The sequence below is a fragment of the Sceloporus undulatus genome, chromosome 5, assembly GCF_019175285.1.
Source record: "Sceloporus undulatus isolate JIND9_A2432 ecotype Alabama chromosome 5, SceUnd_v1.1, whole genome shotgun sequence".
In the NCBI taxonomy this organism is placed as follows: domain Eukaryota; kingdom Metazoa; phylum Chordata; class Lepidosauria; order Squamata; family Phrynosomatidae; genus Sceloporus; species Sceloporus undulatus.
The window spans coordinates 90483351-90499731 of record NC_056526.1 but is presented as its reverse complement, the minus strand read 5'-3'; the positions used below and the strand labels follow the sequence as shown (position 1 = coordinate 90499731).

General features: G+C 39.9%; 1 protein-coding gene across 2 annotated transcripts in view; it reads left to right on the top strand.

The window, feature by feature from the left end:
* The window catches only part of RBPJ (recombination signal binding protein for immunoglobulin kappa J region), a 43902-nt gene that overhangs the window by 9862 nt on the left and 17659 nt on the right, over positions 1-16381 (top strand). Inside the window, exon 1 of one of the 2 annotated variants that reach the window (XM_042468868.1) lies at positions 923-1040. The exons of the other annotated variant lie outside the window; for it this stretch is intronic. The gene's annotated coding sequence lies outside the window, so the exon portion shown is untranslated. Of the gene's footprint in view, positions 1-922; positions 1041-16381 lie in introns of those variants that run through there. 2 annotated transcript variants of the gene reach the window in all.

Here is a 16381-nt window from a genome sequence, read left to right as displayed (position 1 = left end):
CAATTTATGATGACCCTGGGGCTGAGAGTGTGTTAGTCACCCAATGGCTTTCCATAACGGAGTGAGAAATTGAACCCTGATTCCCAGAGTTGTAGTCCAATGCTTAAACCCCTACACCATGTTTGCTGTTTTAGAAGCAGTTATTAACTGCAATGTTTTTGAACCACAGCCAGATTTATTCTGTGTTAGGTTGTGTTGTGTTGTGCTGTATATCACATTGGGCACTTTTTAGATAAAATATTTTTTAAATGCACTTACCTTGTTTTGCTCTTTCTCGTTTTTGCTGCCTGATCACTTTCTAGCAGACATTGTCATTGCTCATCTCGGTTTTTCCCCCCCCCCCTTTTTATTTCTTATTCTGCGGATCTTCCTCTAAGCATTACTAGAAGCTGGTGATACATGCTTGAGGGCTAAAGACAAAACTTTGCAATCTGTTTTGAACAGTTTTGCAGCTTGAAAACTGACAGCAGGTCACAACATTACCCAAACCAGCAAGAAGAATATTCATTTTAAGATTTATGGGTAAAATGCAAACTAAATGTTTTCTGGCATCAAATTTCCTTGGCTGTCAAGCACTTAGAATGGAACAGAAACAATTTCCTTGTAGTTAGTTGGAAAGGTAACATATAGTGTCATTAGCTTACTGGTGGTATTGAAACCCAAACTTCCAAACAAGTCCTCCCAGTAGTTTCATGTAGATGTTGAATAACATGGTGTAGAAAACAGCCCAGATGAACTCTGCAGGCCAGTAGCCAGGGAGCTCAGCAGTAATCTTCCAGCACCATCTTTTGAACTTGCCACTCCGGGAAGGAAAGGAGCCACCGTAACACAGCGCCTCCAAGTTGCATCACAGACAAGGCAACCCAGCAAGTGTCAGTGTCATCAAAAACTGCTGGTAGATCCAGCAGAACAAGGACACACTTCCAATTCCCAGCATAGATCATCCACCAAGGCAACCAAAGCTGTCTCTATCTTACAACCAGACCTGGAAACAGATTTAATTGGATCTTAATAATATATTTCATCCAGGCTGTGGAACTGGGAGTCAATCCCAGTATACTTGTTATAGAGAGAGACAGGGAAGCCATTTTGAAGAGAGGACTTACAGCTGTGTCCTTTAGGCATGTTGGAACTGTTTCTTAAAATGATGCTTTGACTGCTATACTCACACACACTGTTGGTCCCTCTCTGGCCTGTTTAATGAGATAAGAAAGGCAGATTTGTGGTGGGTCTCACTTCTCTTTTTATGACGATTGGTCAAGCCTGCCTTGTCTGGTTTTTAGCTCTGATTTGCTTATTCTCTTTTCATACAAGTAGAAAAAAATGTGAGATGTGTGCTTCATGTTTTCCTGTTTACACATGTTTACACAGGCCAACAACAACTCTTCAGGTGTTCTTTTAATGCAGCTCTCATAATTGGTCACCATTAGTTATGATGGCTAGGGTTAAAAGAAGTTGTAAGCAAAAAATGTTTGGAGAGGCCAAGGTTGCATGTTCTCTCACAACATAAATTCTACCAGGATACCTCAGGTACAAACAAAATACCAAAATGTTTTGGCTCCAGAATGCCCAAAAAGTATCTCCAGGCGCTGTAGAAAGTATTCCCACATGTCTGGGGCCCCTTGGTGATCAAAATGAAATTTTGTAAACTTAAAAAAACAAAACCTTTTTAATCTCAAAATGTTCTACAATGATCTCTAGGGTCCCAGGAATCTTTTGTGTCTCATAGATGGTGTTGGGACCATTTCTTTTTATTGCAGGAGCAGGTGTGGCCCTCCAAAGTCTCCTGAAGGGCTGACATAGTCTTCCTGAGTTACCCACCCCTGCTTTTGGGTAAGCAGAAGTTGTGCATATAGGGGCAAAGCAGACTGGCATAAAGAGCCAACTTCAGGGTGGTGTGGAGATGCGGCATATGCATGCCAGACACCCCAATGCTGCCCCCAAGCCAGCGTCACACCGTTCCGCTGACCACACAGCGGATGGTGTCATAGTGTTTCTGCGGCACAGTGTTTACATGCACCGTGCCACAGAAATGGGGAAAAGCTGTTACTTTTTGGCTGGAAAAATGAGTGTGATTGCTGCGGCCCCAATCCAGCACACAGTGTTAGGCCACCCTTTTAAGGCCCATAGTTTCTTATGCTGAATTAGGCCAAGAATCAGCTTAGTTCTGCTTTGTTAAACTTTACTTTCAGTTCACATCTAGGGTAGTTGTCTAAAATGATATATAGAAGTATGGCCTAAGAGCTATTTTGGTCATTTTTGTTGTTGAAGACATTCAGTTCTCTGTACATAGCTTAAAGAATTAATTCCCTTATTATCCAGCAAAGAATTTTCAGGTAATAGTCTCTCTCGAGTATCTTCTCTTATCAGCTTTAATACCTCTTCTTTGTATTCTGTGGTTCTCTCTCCCATCTTTTTTGTGTGCAAGATTGGGGCTTAATTTAACTGGGTGTGAGAACGTATCTTGATTTATTATTTTAATTGGTACGATGTTCATGCCTCAGAAAGGTCTAGAGTGCCAACACCAAATTAAAAACACCCCAACAAGTCCTCTAATAGTATTTGGAAAAAGTATTTGTAGACATTTGTTCACTGAGTATGTCAAGAAAAAGTTAATTTGGCTGAGTTTAGAATGATTTTTGTAGTTAAAGCCATCATTCTTTTCATCAAGATGATATCTTTCCAAAGAGTTGCTTTTGCTGGCATTCTCTCTTCCTTTGGAGTCTGAACTCCCCGGCAATATATTGTACATCTCTTGGTTTTTTTCAACTGTCATTGGTTTGGTAAGCATTTTTTTTTAAATAGGATTGTAGACCCATAGGATTCAGTACTTAGACTACTATATAATAACTTATTTCTTGCAGCTTTCCAAGCAACAGGTTTAGTGAAGATGTACGTTTAGATGTGAAGAAGCCTTGCAGCAGAGAGAAAAAACACTAGCGTCAGGCAGGAATTGGTGTCTAGTTCAGAAAAACGTTTGAAATTTTGGCCCTAAAAAGGGAAGGAGTGCCTTTTATATTTTACTTAAGGTAACAAAATGTCTTGGGACAGTTGCAGGCTGTATTGTTCTCTTTTTAGGCAGCAATCTTTCTTCTGCCTGGGTTTAGATATTTGAGCCCAGCTGACTTTTGTTAAGTTGTGGGGTCTAGTTAAATTTTAATAAATGTAATTGTATTTTTTTTAAAGTATCTGATACGTTCTCTTTGCCACATCACTGTTTCGTTTCTTTTTTCTTTCATTTTGAAGCCTTGTTTTTGCTTTTTAATTCAGAAGATTGGCTCTTCTCATGAACCCAGCTACGCTTCTGAGGCAGGATGATGTTGGAAATAGTCTGTCATGACATAGGATTTTTCCGAGTCCCAGGGACTCAGGAAGAGAAGGTTGAGTGAATATTGCTACTCCCTTCTAGTAAGAGGTGACAGATTTAGCGAATCATTTTGCTTGTTGGGAGGATTTTTTCAAAGTTCATCTTTTTTTATCCAATTGACAGAGGAGGTTCATCATTCTTAAACCTACTGTATTTGTTTAGTGTTGCTGTTATAAGTGTTACATCCCTGTATTTTACCCATTATTTTGACTGAAGTTGAGTTGTAGACATTGGAATGGGGCTATTTGTCAGATATTCATTGTAGCCTGAAAAATTCTGTGTTTCAGAAATGAAGTAAATATTGCAATACATTTTGTATTGAACTCTGTTATCTCTAGCAAGAGCTGAGTAAGGCTAAGTCTTTAAAAGCATATACAGTATAGCATTTAAAAATAGTGATTCGGTGTGGTAGGATAAACTAGACATTTTTAATTATATCAAAAGATTTGTTGTTGGATATACTAGTGTATTCATATGACTTCTACCTCCTTCAGTTCCAAACAATTCTACATTTTATGCCGTTAGTGTGGTTTTTGTCAAAAGTGTAGTTGAAGTTTGTCTTTAGCTCTTTTCCTGCTGTGTCCTTTTGGGGAAAAAATATAATGGCTTCTGTCTCAGACTTAATTACAATCTGAATTAATACTTCTGGAGTTCTTTAGCACTTCTATTCTCTCTCTCTCTCTCCAAATAATAAATACAGTTATGAAATTGAATCATCAGAAACATTAACCTTGTTATAAACAATTAAATAAAAAGCTTATAACGCTGAGATATCACAGTAGTTAATTTTGTCTGTGAGTTTAAACAGAGCAAGGGAAAGGCAGCTGTAGCTGTATGACCCTTAAACATGATGCTAAGCAAAGTTTATGTTACCTTGCCCTTCTCATTGTGCAACTAATACCTCTTTTTCCACAAGGCTTTTTATGAATAACTTCTGCACAGGAGTTTTATGCATTTTATGGTTATATATTCAATTATTTAAAGATTGGAATACAGAAGGTAGAACTGCAAAACAATTATAAGAAGACAGACAAATGGAAAAGGTCTAAAGGAGCTATACAGTACTGGAAATTCTCTGAGAAGAGATATAAGAGATGGAAGACAGTCATATAACCAAGGATGATATAATAGAACTGACCTGGAAGCATGGTGCCAGGAAGGCTGCATACCAAAAGGAGTTGAGGTTTTTGAGGGATGTTGAAAACAAGAACAACGACAAACATCTTTGGCTATGGAAGGAGCAAGCAGAAGAACAAGGAAAATTAGTCTGTTCCTTGGCGAAGATGAAATGTTCAAAGATAAAAGGGGACTGGTTAGTCAATTCCTATTTTGTGTCAGCTTTCACCTGCAATAGGAATGGTGTTCAGTCAGAGAAAAATAGAACAAAGAGTTTTAAGGAGAGACTTTCCTCCCAGGACAGGCAATGGTTGGCGAATTACTACCTATGGTTAGGTGTCAACTGCCAGTTGAATACCAGGGTGCCAAGGGAACATGCAGAGGTTCAAGAGCTATTGTCAGTTTTTGGAGAATGGAAAATTGGAATGGGCAAATACTATCTATTTTCAGAGGGGAAAGGGATGGTAGATACTGCAGTGCAGTTATGTTGGTGTTGATACTGCATACAGTATAATCCTAGAGCAGATTATTAAATGGCCACTCCATGAGCATCTAGGAAACAATTCATTGATACTAGCAGTCAGCATGGCTTTATCAAGAATGGATTATGTCATCTCAACCTTATTTACTTCAATAGCGAATTTACCACTTCAGTGCATCATGGTTATGAAAGCCAGCACTGTTTAGTGGTTTGAGCATTGGACTGTGACTCTGGAGATCAGCATTTGATTCCCTGCTTGGCCATGGAAACTCTCTGAGTTACCTTGGGTCACACACTCAGCCCCAGAAAACCTTGTTATAGGTTTGCCTTACAGCTGCAATAAGTTGGAAATGACTTGAAGGCACATATCAACACAGCTAAGAACATGTTTAAGTCTTGATTCCACCAAAGCGTTTGAAAAACTAATTCTTGTTAAGCTGATAGGATGTAGTCTGAACAACATTGTAACATTGGGTGAATCCACTCTTGCTTGAATAAGCATACAGAACAAGTCCTTAGTAGTGACTTTGTGTCAACTTGGAGCAAGTTCACAAACAGAGTGCCCTTAGTACTTTGTCCTGTATGCTGTTCTCTTCAGCAATTTGGATGAAGACATAGACAAGGTGCTTGTCAGTTTTGCGGATGACAAAATTTTTTGAGATAGCTAATGTTGTGATTATTTCTTCTACAATTCAAAACTATCTTACAAGATGGAATCCTGGGCAAAGACCAACAATCTGAAAGCAAAGAGAAATGTAAATGTCTGGATTTTGGTACAGAAAAAAAGAGAGCCCAAACAGAAAATCAAGTACAAATAGAGTATGAGAGAGATTGACTTGACAGAACATGTGAAAAGCATCTAGATATCTTGGTCAATCTCAACCTGAACATGAATTAACACTCTGATATATCTGCTAAAAACAATGATGGCTATATCATCTCCAGTATTAGAGGCAGTATCCCTTTGTACATCGATTGCTGACAAATGTTTAATGGAAAGTATAGTTACACTCATGTCTTGCTAACTGTTTTTCCATAGGCAGCTAGTTCACTGCTGTGAGAACAGAAATGCTGGTCTAGATAGTTCTGATTAAGCAGTTCTCCAAATTCTAATGGCTTATTAGGAGAAAAGACTATATTTGTTTTCTGTTTAAATAATGAAATATATATCAACCCTTCTACTTAAATGAATGTAAAGGCCACTAATAATAAAGTGTGAGAATATGCGTACACTCAGTGCAAACCCAGATACCTTTTGTTTCCTAATTGATATATGGGTCTGTTCAGTTCCTGTGGCAGTTGGAGGGCTGTCTTTTCAGTCAGGCATAGGAGAAGAGAATGCCCTGAACCTACCTTGGAGGAGAGTCATTTCCATTTCTGATGCTGAATTCTTGAGTTTGTTAGGAGACTGTGGCTTCAAGTTCTGTGGGGAGCCTTTCGGATTTGGTTCTTCCCAGATTCCTAAATGTGATAAGGTAGAAATGCAACCATTTTGGAATTAGGTTCATTTCAGATGCACCTAATTCTAGCCATCAGTTCTAGCCACTATAGTCAGTTGTGAAGGATGGCTGGGGTTGTACTTCAACAATGGGGTGTGCAGCTCCATAAGGGTATGGACCATTAATCCCCTCCATGCCCGTCCAGCAGTCTGCTACAGCATGTTTTAGTGTGCTGGGAGTGATATAGGCCCTATACAGACAGGCCAAAATAAAGCTGCTTCAGGTCACTTTGGAAGTATGGTGTTTCAATGATGCATGAGTCCTAAGAGTCTGGAAGCTGCACCAAAGCTGCACTCCAGTCCTTAGGACTGGAGCATGGCTTTGGTGTGGCTTCTGGACTCTTAGGACGCATTTATCATTTAAACAGCATACTAGCAAAGTGACTCGAAGAAGCTTCATTTTGGCCTCCCTGTATCAGGCCATAATCTCACTTTCAGCCACCAGTTTGAAGCTGATATCTTTCTTTATGGAGGGGGGACTTTAGGAGAGACAATGAAACCACCCCATTTCTAGGTGGTTTGGGGAGCTTCTGACTGATTTTTAGTTTTTGAAAAAAAATTGCCTGGAAATTGGCCCCCAAATAATTTTTGGGAGAGTTTGAGGGGTTTCTGGGGGGCGTTGGGGACTGTAGTTATGGTTCTCAAGGGCTACATGTGGTCTTCAGTTTGCATATTGACTTTCCCTCTTCCATAACATCTAGACATGTTCATCCTGTCTGCTGTAGCGCATATATATATATATACATACATACACACACACACACACACACACACACACACATACACACATACATACATACATACATACATACATTGAATAATAAATAACTACCCAGCTTGTTGGGGACAATTAGCTTACACATTGTAAACTGCTTAGGGAGTGCTTAAGTGCACTGAGAAGCAGTATAGAAATGTACTTGCTTGCTACTTGCCTAATAACAGCACTAAATAAGGTGTGATTGCTTTTGGAAATACAGTATGGAAGTGGAAATAGTCAGATTATTTTGGGAATCAGAACAGGCCTCGTATCAAAAACTAGGAGGAAAATACCATAAGCTGGCACTGCATTGATGTGTTCAAGTAAAACTGCCATTTATGTAGATTTAGCCTTGGACTTCTCAACTTTTTTGTAGTAAGAAGCACAAAGGTTTGCGATGGCATGGTGGTTGTTGTTGTTTTAGTTAGTACAAAGTCTGTCCATGAACTTCGACTGAAACGACTGAGGTGACATAGAGAAAGGTTAACAAAGTTTAATGAAACGGGCTTGTAGCCTCGGATTTGCTGCTTTTTTTAAAAAAAGTTTAAAGCTTTGCTCTCTGATGATTTGGATAGTAATTGAATGTTGTCACATGTAATAACAGTGAACTCTTCACTTTCACCCTAAACCATAGAGAAAAGATGAAAGGACATATTTACAAGTAAAAGTAAGAAAAATGCTTTTTAGAAAAGAGGATTGCCATTAAACATTGTCAATATGAAAGAGGAAGCAAGGGAACTTGCTTTCAGTCTTCCCCAACTAGTTGCTCTCCAGATGTTTTTCATTACATCCTTCATAGCCCCTAGCCAACATTTTCTTCGTGTGTTGTCCTGCTTTTCTGTTTAACATTTACAGTTTGTTAGAGCTTATTACACTCTCATTGCCTGGACTTACTGAAGACTCACAGGTAGGAAACAGCTACGCAAAGACCTATCGACAGATCCCCCCACCCTTTGAGAATGAAAAGGATAGGATGGGGAATAAACAGTAAGTGTGGTAGTGATAGGGAGGGAGATAGAAGAGGGCCGTGGCAAGTGGGATGGTAGAGAAGGGCAGTTGCAGTAAGGGGGGAGATAGATTCAGTGTGAGTTTTACAGTGTTGCTGGAAATTGCATTATATTGTTGCATGTTCTGTAAAGTCTTCATACCATTAGTAATGCTCAAGAAGGTTCTGCAATATTCAGGAATGACACAAAATTTAAGTACAATATATAATTTAAAGAAGTCATAAAAAGTTTAAAAATTCACAAATTTCAGAGAATTATCTTTTGGAGAATATTCTGAAAAATCTTGAATATTCATTGACGTAGATGCTGCCAAGACTAAATCCATGTCGGGAGCATCTATCTTAAGAGAATATTCTCCCATCACATTTTTAGTTGCATTGTATTAGTGATTCCCAGATGTTTTCTTCAGTGCCTATCATAGATGTTACAGTTTCCCCCCTGAAGGTGTATTCAAGTGTGCATGTGCAATTCACCAAATGGAACTAAACCCTTCAGCAGTACTGTATATGGTGACCTGACAGGTCTTTTATATATTTCTGTCTTTGCCTCCAAGAACTACAGTGCATAAAATTCATAGAATAATAGAGTTGGAAAAGACCACATGGGCCATCCAGTCCTACTCCAGGATTGCACAACCAAAGCACTCTGACATATGGCCACCCAGCATAGCAATAGCATTTATATTTCTATACCACTTCATACTGAATTAAGTTTAAAAACCTCCACTACACTCTGGAGTATGTTTCACTGTCAAACAGCTCTTAGTATCAGATGGTTCTTCCTAATGTTGAGGTAGAATCTCTTTTCCTGTAGTTTGAATTGGTTGCTCTTTGCCCTGTCTCTGGATCTGCAGAAAACAAGCTTGCTCCATCCTGAGTACATCTCTCGAAATATTTAAACATGGCTATTGTGTCACCCCTTAACCATTTTCCCCCAGACTAAGCATACCCAGCTCCTTAAGTCACTCCTTTTAGGGCGTGGTTTCCAGACCTTGTGGTGCCCAGAAGTGGACACAGTACTTCAGGGGAAGTCTGACCAAAGCAGAATAGAGTGGCACTATAACTTCCCTTGATCTAGACATTATACTCCTATTGATGCATTCTAGTATTGTGTTGCCCTCTTAAATTTGTTCAATTGCCCATGTCTGATTCTTTTGGATATACGGTGCCATATATAAAAAGGTAAAGGTATTCCCCGTTGGCAAGGTTGGTGATCATCTCTGTTACTAAGCCGAAGACCCAGCATTATCAGAGACTACTCTGTGATCATGTGGCCAGCATGATTGCACAAAACGCTGTTTACCTTCCCACTGGAGTGGTACCTATTTATCTACTTGCATTTGCATGCTTTTGAACTGCTAGGTTGGCAGAAGCTGGGACTAGTGATGAGAGCTCACCCCATCATGCGGCACCTGGGCCTCGAACTGCCAACCTGCCCATCTTGCAGTCAACAGAATCAGCATCTTAACCATTTATATGGGTAGGATATTAAATGAATGACAATTGGCTTAAGGCTCAATACGTTTTTGAATCACTTCAAGCAAGGGGAAGTGGGGAGATGTCTTTCTGACTATTCTGCCTGGTTTTGTGCTTGAAAATATCTATTGCGTTGGAGGCTGTAAACATAAGCTGAGACCAATAGTATGGACAATCTAACTGCCTCCCTTTTCAAGATGAATCCAGGAGCAGCCATTTCTTCAGGCTGCAGCAGAGGGAGAAAGTTGGGAATTGTGGCCCTCCATTGGCCCTCCTGTATGACCAACTCCATTGGGATTTTTTCTTTGTTGGCATTCAGCTGACAGCAGTCCAGTCATTGGTTACAGTTGAGGGCAAATAGTAAGACAAGCAGCTGACAGATTAGCCCTGTTTTATACTTCCTCACCCTATACTGCTTCTATTATAATTAGTCATTAAGAAATAATGACCGAGATATTTTATTAACACTGATGGAATGTAAATCTCCAACAGTTGTCCTCTGGCAGTGTCCTTGCAGGTGGGAAAAAGAAAGTGCATCACCCTCCTAATACTTGCTGGATCCTTGCTGTCCCCATTGGCCATGGATTGGCTGCAAGAGGGAAGTCATTGCTACTGGATGCCTCATTCCATGATTACCTTAAAAGACATATCCTGGCACAACATGACATAAATTATCAAATCCTCTTGTTAAACTAGCATTCATCACCAAGAGGATGCCAGCCATTATGTCATTTCAAGAATAGATACCTGGATTTTCTTGTTTTCTTTTTCCATCCTCACCCTTTCTCCTCCTTTGTTGCATGCCTTTAAATCATAGGCCTGTGGGCAGAGACTGTTCTGTTTTCATTAGTGTTATGCAATCTTCTCTAGGAGTCCCTTTGGCTGAAGGGTAGGGTAAAGGGAGTTTGAATAAATAAATTCAAGAGTTAGGCTGGAGTTAAATGAGCCCAAGTCCTTCTGTTTTGCTACATAGCAATGCTACGGACTTGTTGGTTTGATACACACCTTTGGGGCATTCAGCGTGTCTTAGACACAGTGATTCACAAATTTGCTGTAGTTATTCTTGGCAGCATCTACCTACCTAATTTTCACTTAGAAGTTAATACCTTTCAGCAATCTGACAACAATCTATGTTGCTCCATTATTTCACAGGTAGACCCAGTCTTTAAAAGCTTAATGCACATTGTTCCCTGATAAACACTAGCTAAGTTTAAATCTTTTTGTAGATAAACTCCAACAATATCAGTTGGGTTGGACTTGTATGAGGTACACAGCAGAAAACAGTTTAAATAAGACGCATTAAAACATGCAAATACACAGGTTGTCAAAAGTTGTCATATTTCTCTCACAGTCCCAGCAGTTTCTCCTAGTGTCTCCCCACAATCTGTGCTATATCTGCATATATCTGTATATTATTTTAGATGTAGCTCAGGAGTGCATAATATTTTTGACCCCAAGAGCCTCATTCATTTCAAGCTTGGCTGGACAGCAAGCATGCAGTGTGTCATTCAGAGTAACTACTTGCATATATTTTTCACTGGTTTTCTTTTCCTCCACCTCTACTATGTCTCCCAGTTTTCAACTTTCAGTTTATTTATTTAATTTTGTTTGTATAATTATAACAAACATTCTTCTCAGCCTTCCCCTTTCTTTGCAACATTTTGAAGAATAAGGTATGTTTCTGTTTCTGTAAAGTCAGAACTGACACCAACACCATGAGGGTCATAGACCCACTGAGATCAGCTGCTAGATCATATCCGAGAAGATGCTACAGTCTCCAATATTCAAAGGGCAGGCATCTGAGACCATTACCAGATGCTTTTTAGAAACAGTACTTAACATTGGAGGCAACTGGTAATGAGGAGTAATGAGAAAGGTGCCTGTGGAATCACTGGCCAAATTGGAAGGCGTAAGAGAAGCAGCGCAAGACATTAAAGAACAATCTAGGGTGACTAAATTAGTGGTGAATTCCATGGTAGTAGTGGTGAATCTAGAGGGAAAGCATACCCTTTGTGGTAGATGACTTGTATTTCTCCTGAGTTGTCCATGTGAGGTGTTCTTTTATTCAGCCTAGCAGATGATTGCTCTTGAAGACTTTTTAGTGCAGTTTGAATCAACATGTTCAGTTTTAAAGTAAATCCTTTGAAGTAAATTCTGTGCAGAATGACTGGTACTTTTATTTGACAAGTTACTTGTGTGGGCCAGCTACACATTAAAAGTCCAGATGTTGTTGCATCAGTGGAGCCTAAATGTGTCCTGGTTCATAAGCACGGATGTCCATCTGCCTCACCATTGAGGTGCTTTTTTAATATCATTTGCTTATGTATGCAGGTATCCACACTTGGAACTTGTCACACTTCATCACATTTGATAGTGTAAATGCAGGAACGGTAGTGCATTGGCCCAGGAAATATTACCATGCTTCAGTGTATGTATAGCTTATGTTTCAGAGTATTATTTGAATATACTTGTAGTTACTATTTTTAGTTGAACCAGCTCAACCTAATGTGAGTGCCAACTCTGGGAATGTGAGTGCCAACTCAGGGCTGAATGGGGGTGTCACATCCACATGATACTACCCTGACGCTGCTGTCATGTCGTGCGCCCAACTGCACAGCAGGCGGTGTCACAATGCTCCTCTGGTGCTGCGTCCAGATGACACAGCACTAAAGGAGCACCAAAAAGCCATGGTGCCAGCAATTATGGCGCCCTTCCCATGGCAAAAAAAGGAGCCACTTTTTGCAGCTCTATTTTTTAAATGTTTTTCTCAGGTCCAAAACACACTGCAGAAGTAATCCAGTTTGAGACTGCTTTAATGTCTAGGCACAGTGGTAGGAAATCCTGGGAATTGTAGTTTGTTTTGACAGAGGTGGCTAAATGTCTCACAAAACTACAGTTCCCATAATTTTCTAGCATTGAGCCAGGGCAGTTAAAGTGGTCTGAAACGGGATTATTTCTGCAGTGTGTTTTGGACTTTTGACTCGGTCGCCTCTCTATGACATGTACATCTCACTATATTTCTTGGTCAGCCCTGTGAGTATGCAAAGGGATCTTGTAACACCTTTGAGACTAACTGAAAGAAAGAAGCTGGTGGGATGAGCTTTCATAAACATGAGACTATTTTGCTCAAGCCTACAAAAGTTCATGCTTCCAGCTTCTTTCAGCTAGTCTCAAAGGTGCTACAAGATCCCTTGCATACTGATTTTCCAGAGTAACACAGCTATGTCGCTGAATGCAACTACTCTATGAGGTTATCTATGCATAATATCAAAGGGATTCCATTATTTAGTAAGGGGAACATTGTATGAAGTTAAGGCATTTTTAAGCCACAGCGAGCTGATGAGCTAACTGAAATATTTGTGGTCTGATGGAGTTAGTAGAACTGGTAGTATAGCTACAGTGTTTTATTTCTGTATGGCTGTTATGAATTTATTTTATTTTTCACTTTAACATTGATAAATAAAACATAGATAAAGATGTGTTATCAGCTAAAGGTAGAGTAGTATTCCTGTGAAAATGGTGTTGGAACCTTCCATAGTCATTCTTAGCTCTTTCCACCTTTGTTTCATTTTCTCATTATGGATTTCTCTGGATATATTATGGGATAACTGTAATATTCAGTGTGTTGCATGATTAGCATTTGTGATTAATGGTGTGGAACTATGTGTGCCCTTTGTCAAAATTACGGCACATGTAGCAAATTGACAAGTTTTAAAAAGAGTGTTCTTTCCGAGGTGCAAGGGATGCTTAGATTTGAGATGCTTGTCAGTTGACAATCTATTTCACCACAGTTTGGTATTGTAAAATATTCCATATATTCCATATAATCAAGCTCCAAACTCATGCTATTAGTATCAGATCATACCACAGCCTAGTTGCAACTAGGCTGTGGTATGATCTGATACTAATAGCATGAGTTTGGAGCTTGAAGCTGTCTAGAGCTGTAACAATCAGGGTTTGGAAGCTCAGGCAGAACCTTCCCAAAGCTATCAGCCCATGGCATCATAGTTCTTAGAATATATGCCAAATGTGTGCATGCACAAAGAAGTGCTGTTGTTCACAGTCTCATGTAAGGCTGAAAAATCTCAACATAGTTGGCATTTTCCCCCCAGCAAGATGTGTCAGCATCTTAATACAGCCTTTCTTGCCAAAAACAGGACAATTTGTGAATATTCTCTACATCTCTATTCACTATATAAAGCAGCTTACCCCCTTATATTGTTGTTATTATTTGTATCTCGCTCTTGCCCCAGAACTGGGACTCAGAGCGGCTTCACAATATTAAAAGAACAATACAATTAAAAACGTAGAAAAGAGGTGCAATGTAGAAAAGTGGTGCTTGTAGGGATGGAGCACAGGGGTGAGAAAACCAAGAACACTTCCTCGAGCTCCTGGAAGAAAGAGAGGGTGTTAATACAGTAGAAATGATAACAGGAGTAAGAGGCAGGACAGTGGAGGAAGATGGAAAGCTGATGGATGTGGGAGCAAGATGGGGATAAGCAGCCAGAATAGAGCCCCTACAGATGTCTCTTCAGTTAGAGGGAAGAACGATCCCCCGTGAGCGGTAGTGTGTACGTTGGTAATCGTCTGTTCATAAGCAAGATGGGATACAGAATAGAAAGTTGAATATGGAAGTCAAAAGAAAGGATAGGCAAAGGGGTGAGGAGCTTTTACTTTTCTGGTCAATGAAATCTCCAAGCATTTAAAAAAGGAACCGAGTGTGAAGATTCCTTCGTTCTGGCCTAGTCCCAAAGCTTGTTCTCCACAATTCTCACACATGCATATTTCATCTAGCTGTCTCCTTGTCCTGAAATTGGGTTCAGAAACCTCTTCTGCCACCCTCTCTCCTAATTAAGCCACATGGTCTATGCTTTCTTCTTGGCCATCTGTTCTAACTATAGGCTGTTGTGAATTAGAATAGTTGCTTGAAGAGGAGGAGGAGGAGGGAAGCAAGTATGCACAATGGTCAGTTCAGAGGCTTGATTCTACTGTGTGTGTTTCATTCTTAATCTTAAGGATGTATGTTTGGCCTGATGTCTTTGATTTATATGCTAACGTTTGGATTATGCATGTTTTAGTAGCTGTTGATAGCATGATTGTAGAAGGGCAGGAACATATACTGTCTGTGGACTGAAGAATCAGGTTCACCACTGAGTCATTGTATGTGGGACTCACCCCAACAGCTCCTGATATACACTGCACCTCGATGTCAGGAAAGGGGGTTTCCTGGAACAGGACAAAGAAGCGTTTCATTCATGGACTCCTCAAAATAATACCCCTCACCCGCAATGTGGCAGTGGGTCACCTCCATGCTAGCAGGATAGTGAATGTGCTGTGGATTTTAGCCTGAACCTTAAATGAGCTGTTCAATGTGCTGAACACCATCCTCCAAATAGGATCAGCACTGGACAGTTCTCGGTAAATGTAAAAGATTTAAATTCAGGATTCAAAGGCAGAAAAACTGCACTAGAGAACATTAAGTGGACTTTTTTTTAGAGCCAGCATGGTGTAGTTGTTCGATCTTTGGAATAGGACTCTGGCGACCAGGGTTTGGTTCCCAGCTTGGCCATGAAACCCACTGGGGGGACTTTGGGCAGGTCATATGCTCTCAGCCTCAGGGAAAGTCAATAGCAAACTTCGTCTGGACAAATCTTGCCAAGAAAACCCTTGATAGGGTCGGCATATGTTGAAAATGACTTGACAACAGTTTTTGTTTTACAAGAAGTACATGATGAACAGGGGAAGAATAAATACTAAATTTATTATGCAGCTTGTTCAGCTACTAAAAATAGATTAAAAATAGTAATGAACATTGTATAATGGGTAGGAGCGTGTGTAAGAGAGCTTGTTTTTGGGTGTCTGTGACACAGATATCAAATCATTCTGAAAAAATAAGGTTCTGTAGATGAACAGAAATACTTCTAGGAGATAGTTTTAATAGATTATATAATAAATTATTGTTTTTAAAAAGCTAGAACCTGGCTATTGCTCTTAGATAATTCCCAATGCCTTCTGTGTGAATTTCTTGGACATTCATGCTAATACATTGTTTTTTTAAATCATATTTTATGATTTTATTTATTATGTGATGAAATATGTGTGTACGTGCCTTCAAATCTCCTGTCGACTTATGTTGATCCCATGACTTTCGTAGCATTTTCAAAGGCATGGAATACTCAAAAGTGGTTCTACCAGTTCCTTCCTCTGAAATATATCCCATAGCACCTGGTTTTCATTGGTGGTATTCTTTCGAATACGAACTGACCAAGATCACATGGGATCTGGTGGCTTTGGGGTGTTAGGCTGTGCTCCAGAATATGGTCTGTGAGCCAAAATAATAGGACATGTGAGAATACAGAAAATCGTCATTCCATATCTTAAGTCCAGGACTGCAATACTTAGCCACTTCCATGCCAGCGTATTTTAGTTAAAGACTAAGGCCTGTTACAGACTGCCAAAATAAAGCTGCTTTGGGTCTCTTTGTAGGTATGCTGTTTAAATGATGGATGCATCCTAAGAATCCGGAAGCTGCACCAAAGCTGCACTCCAGTGCTTAGGAATGGAGTGTGGCTTTGGCGCGCCCTCTGGACTCTTAGGACCCATGCATCATTTAAATAGCATACCTCCAAAGAGACCCGAAGCAGCTTTATTTTGGCAGTCTGTAACAGGCCTATGTTATT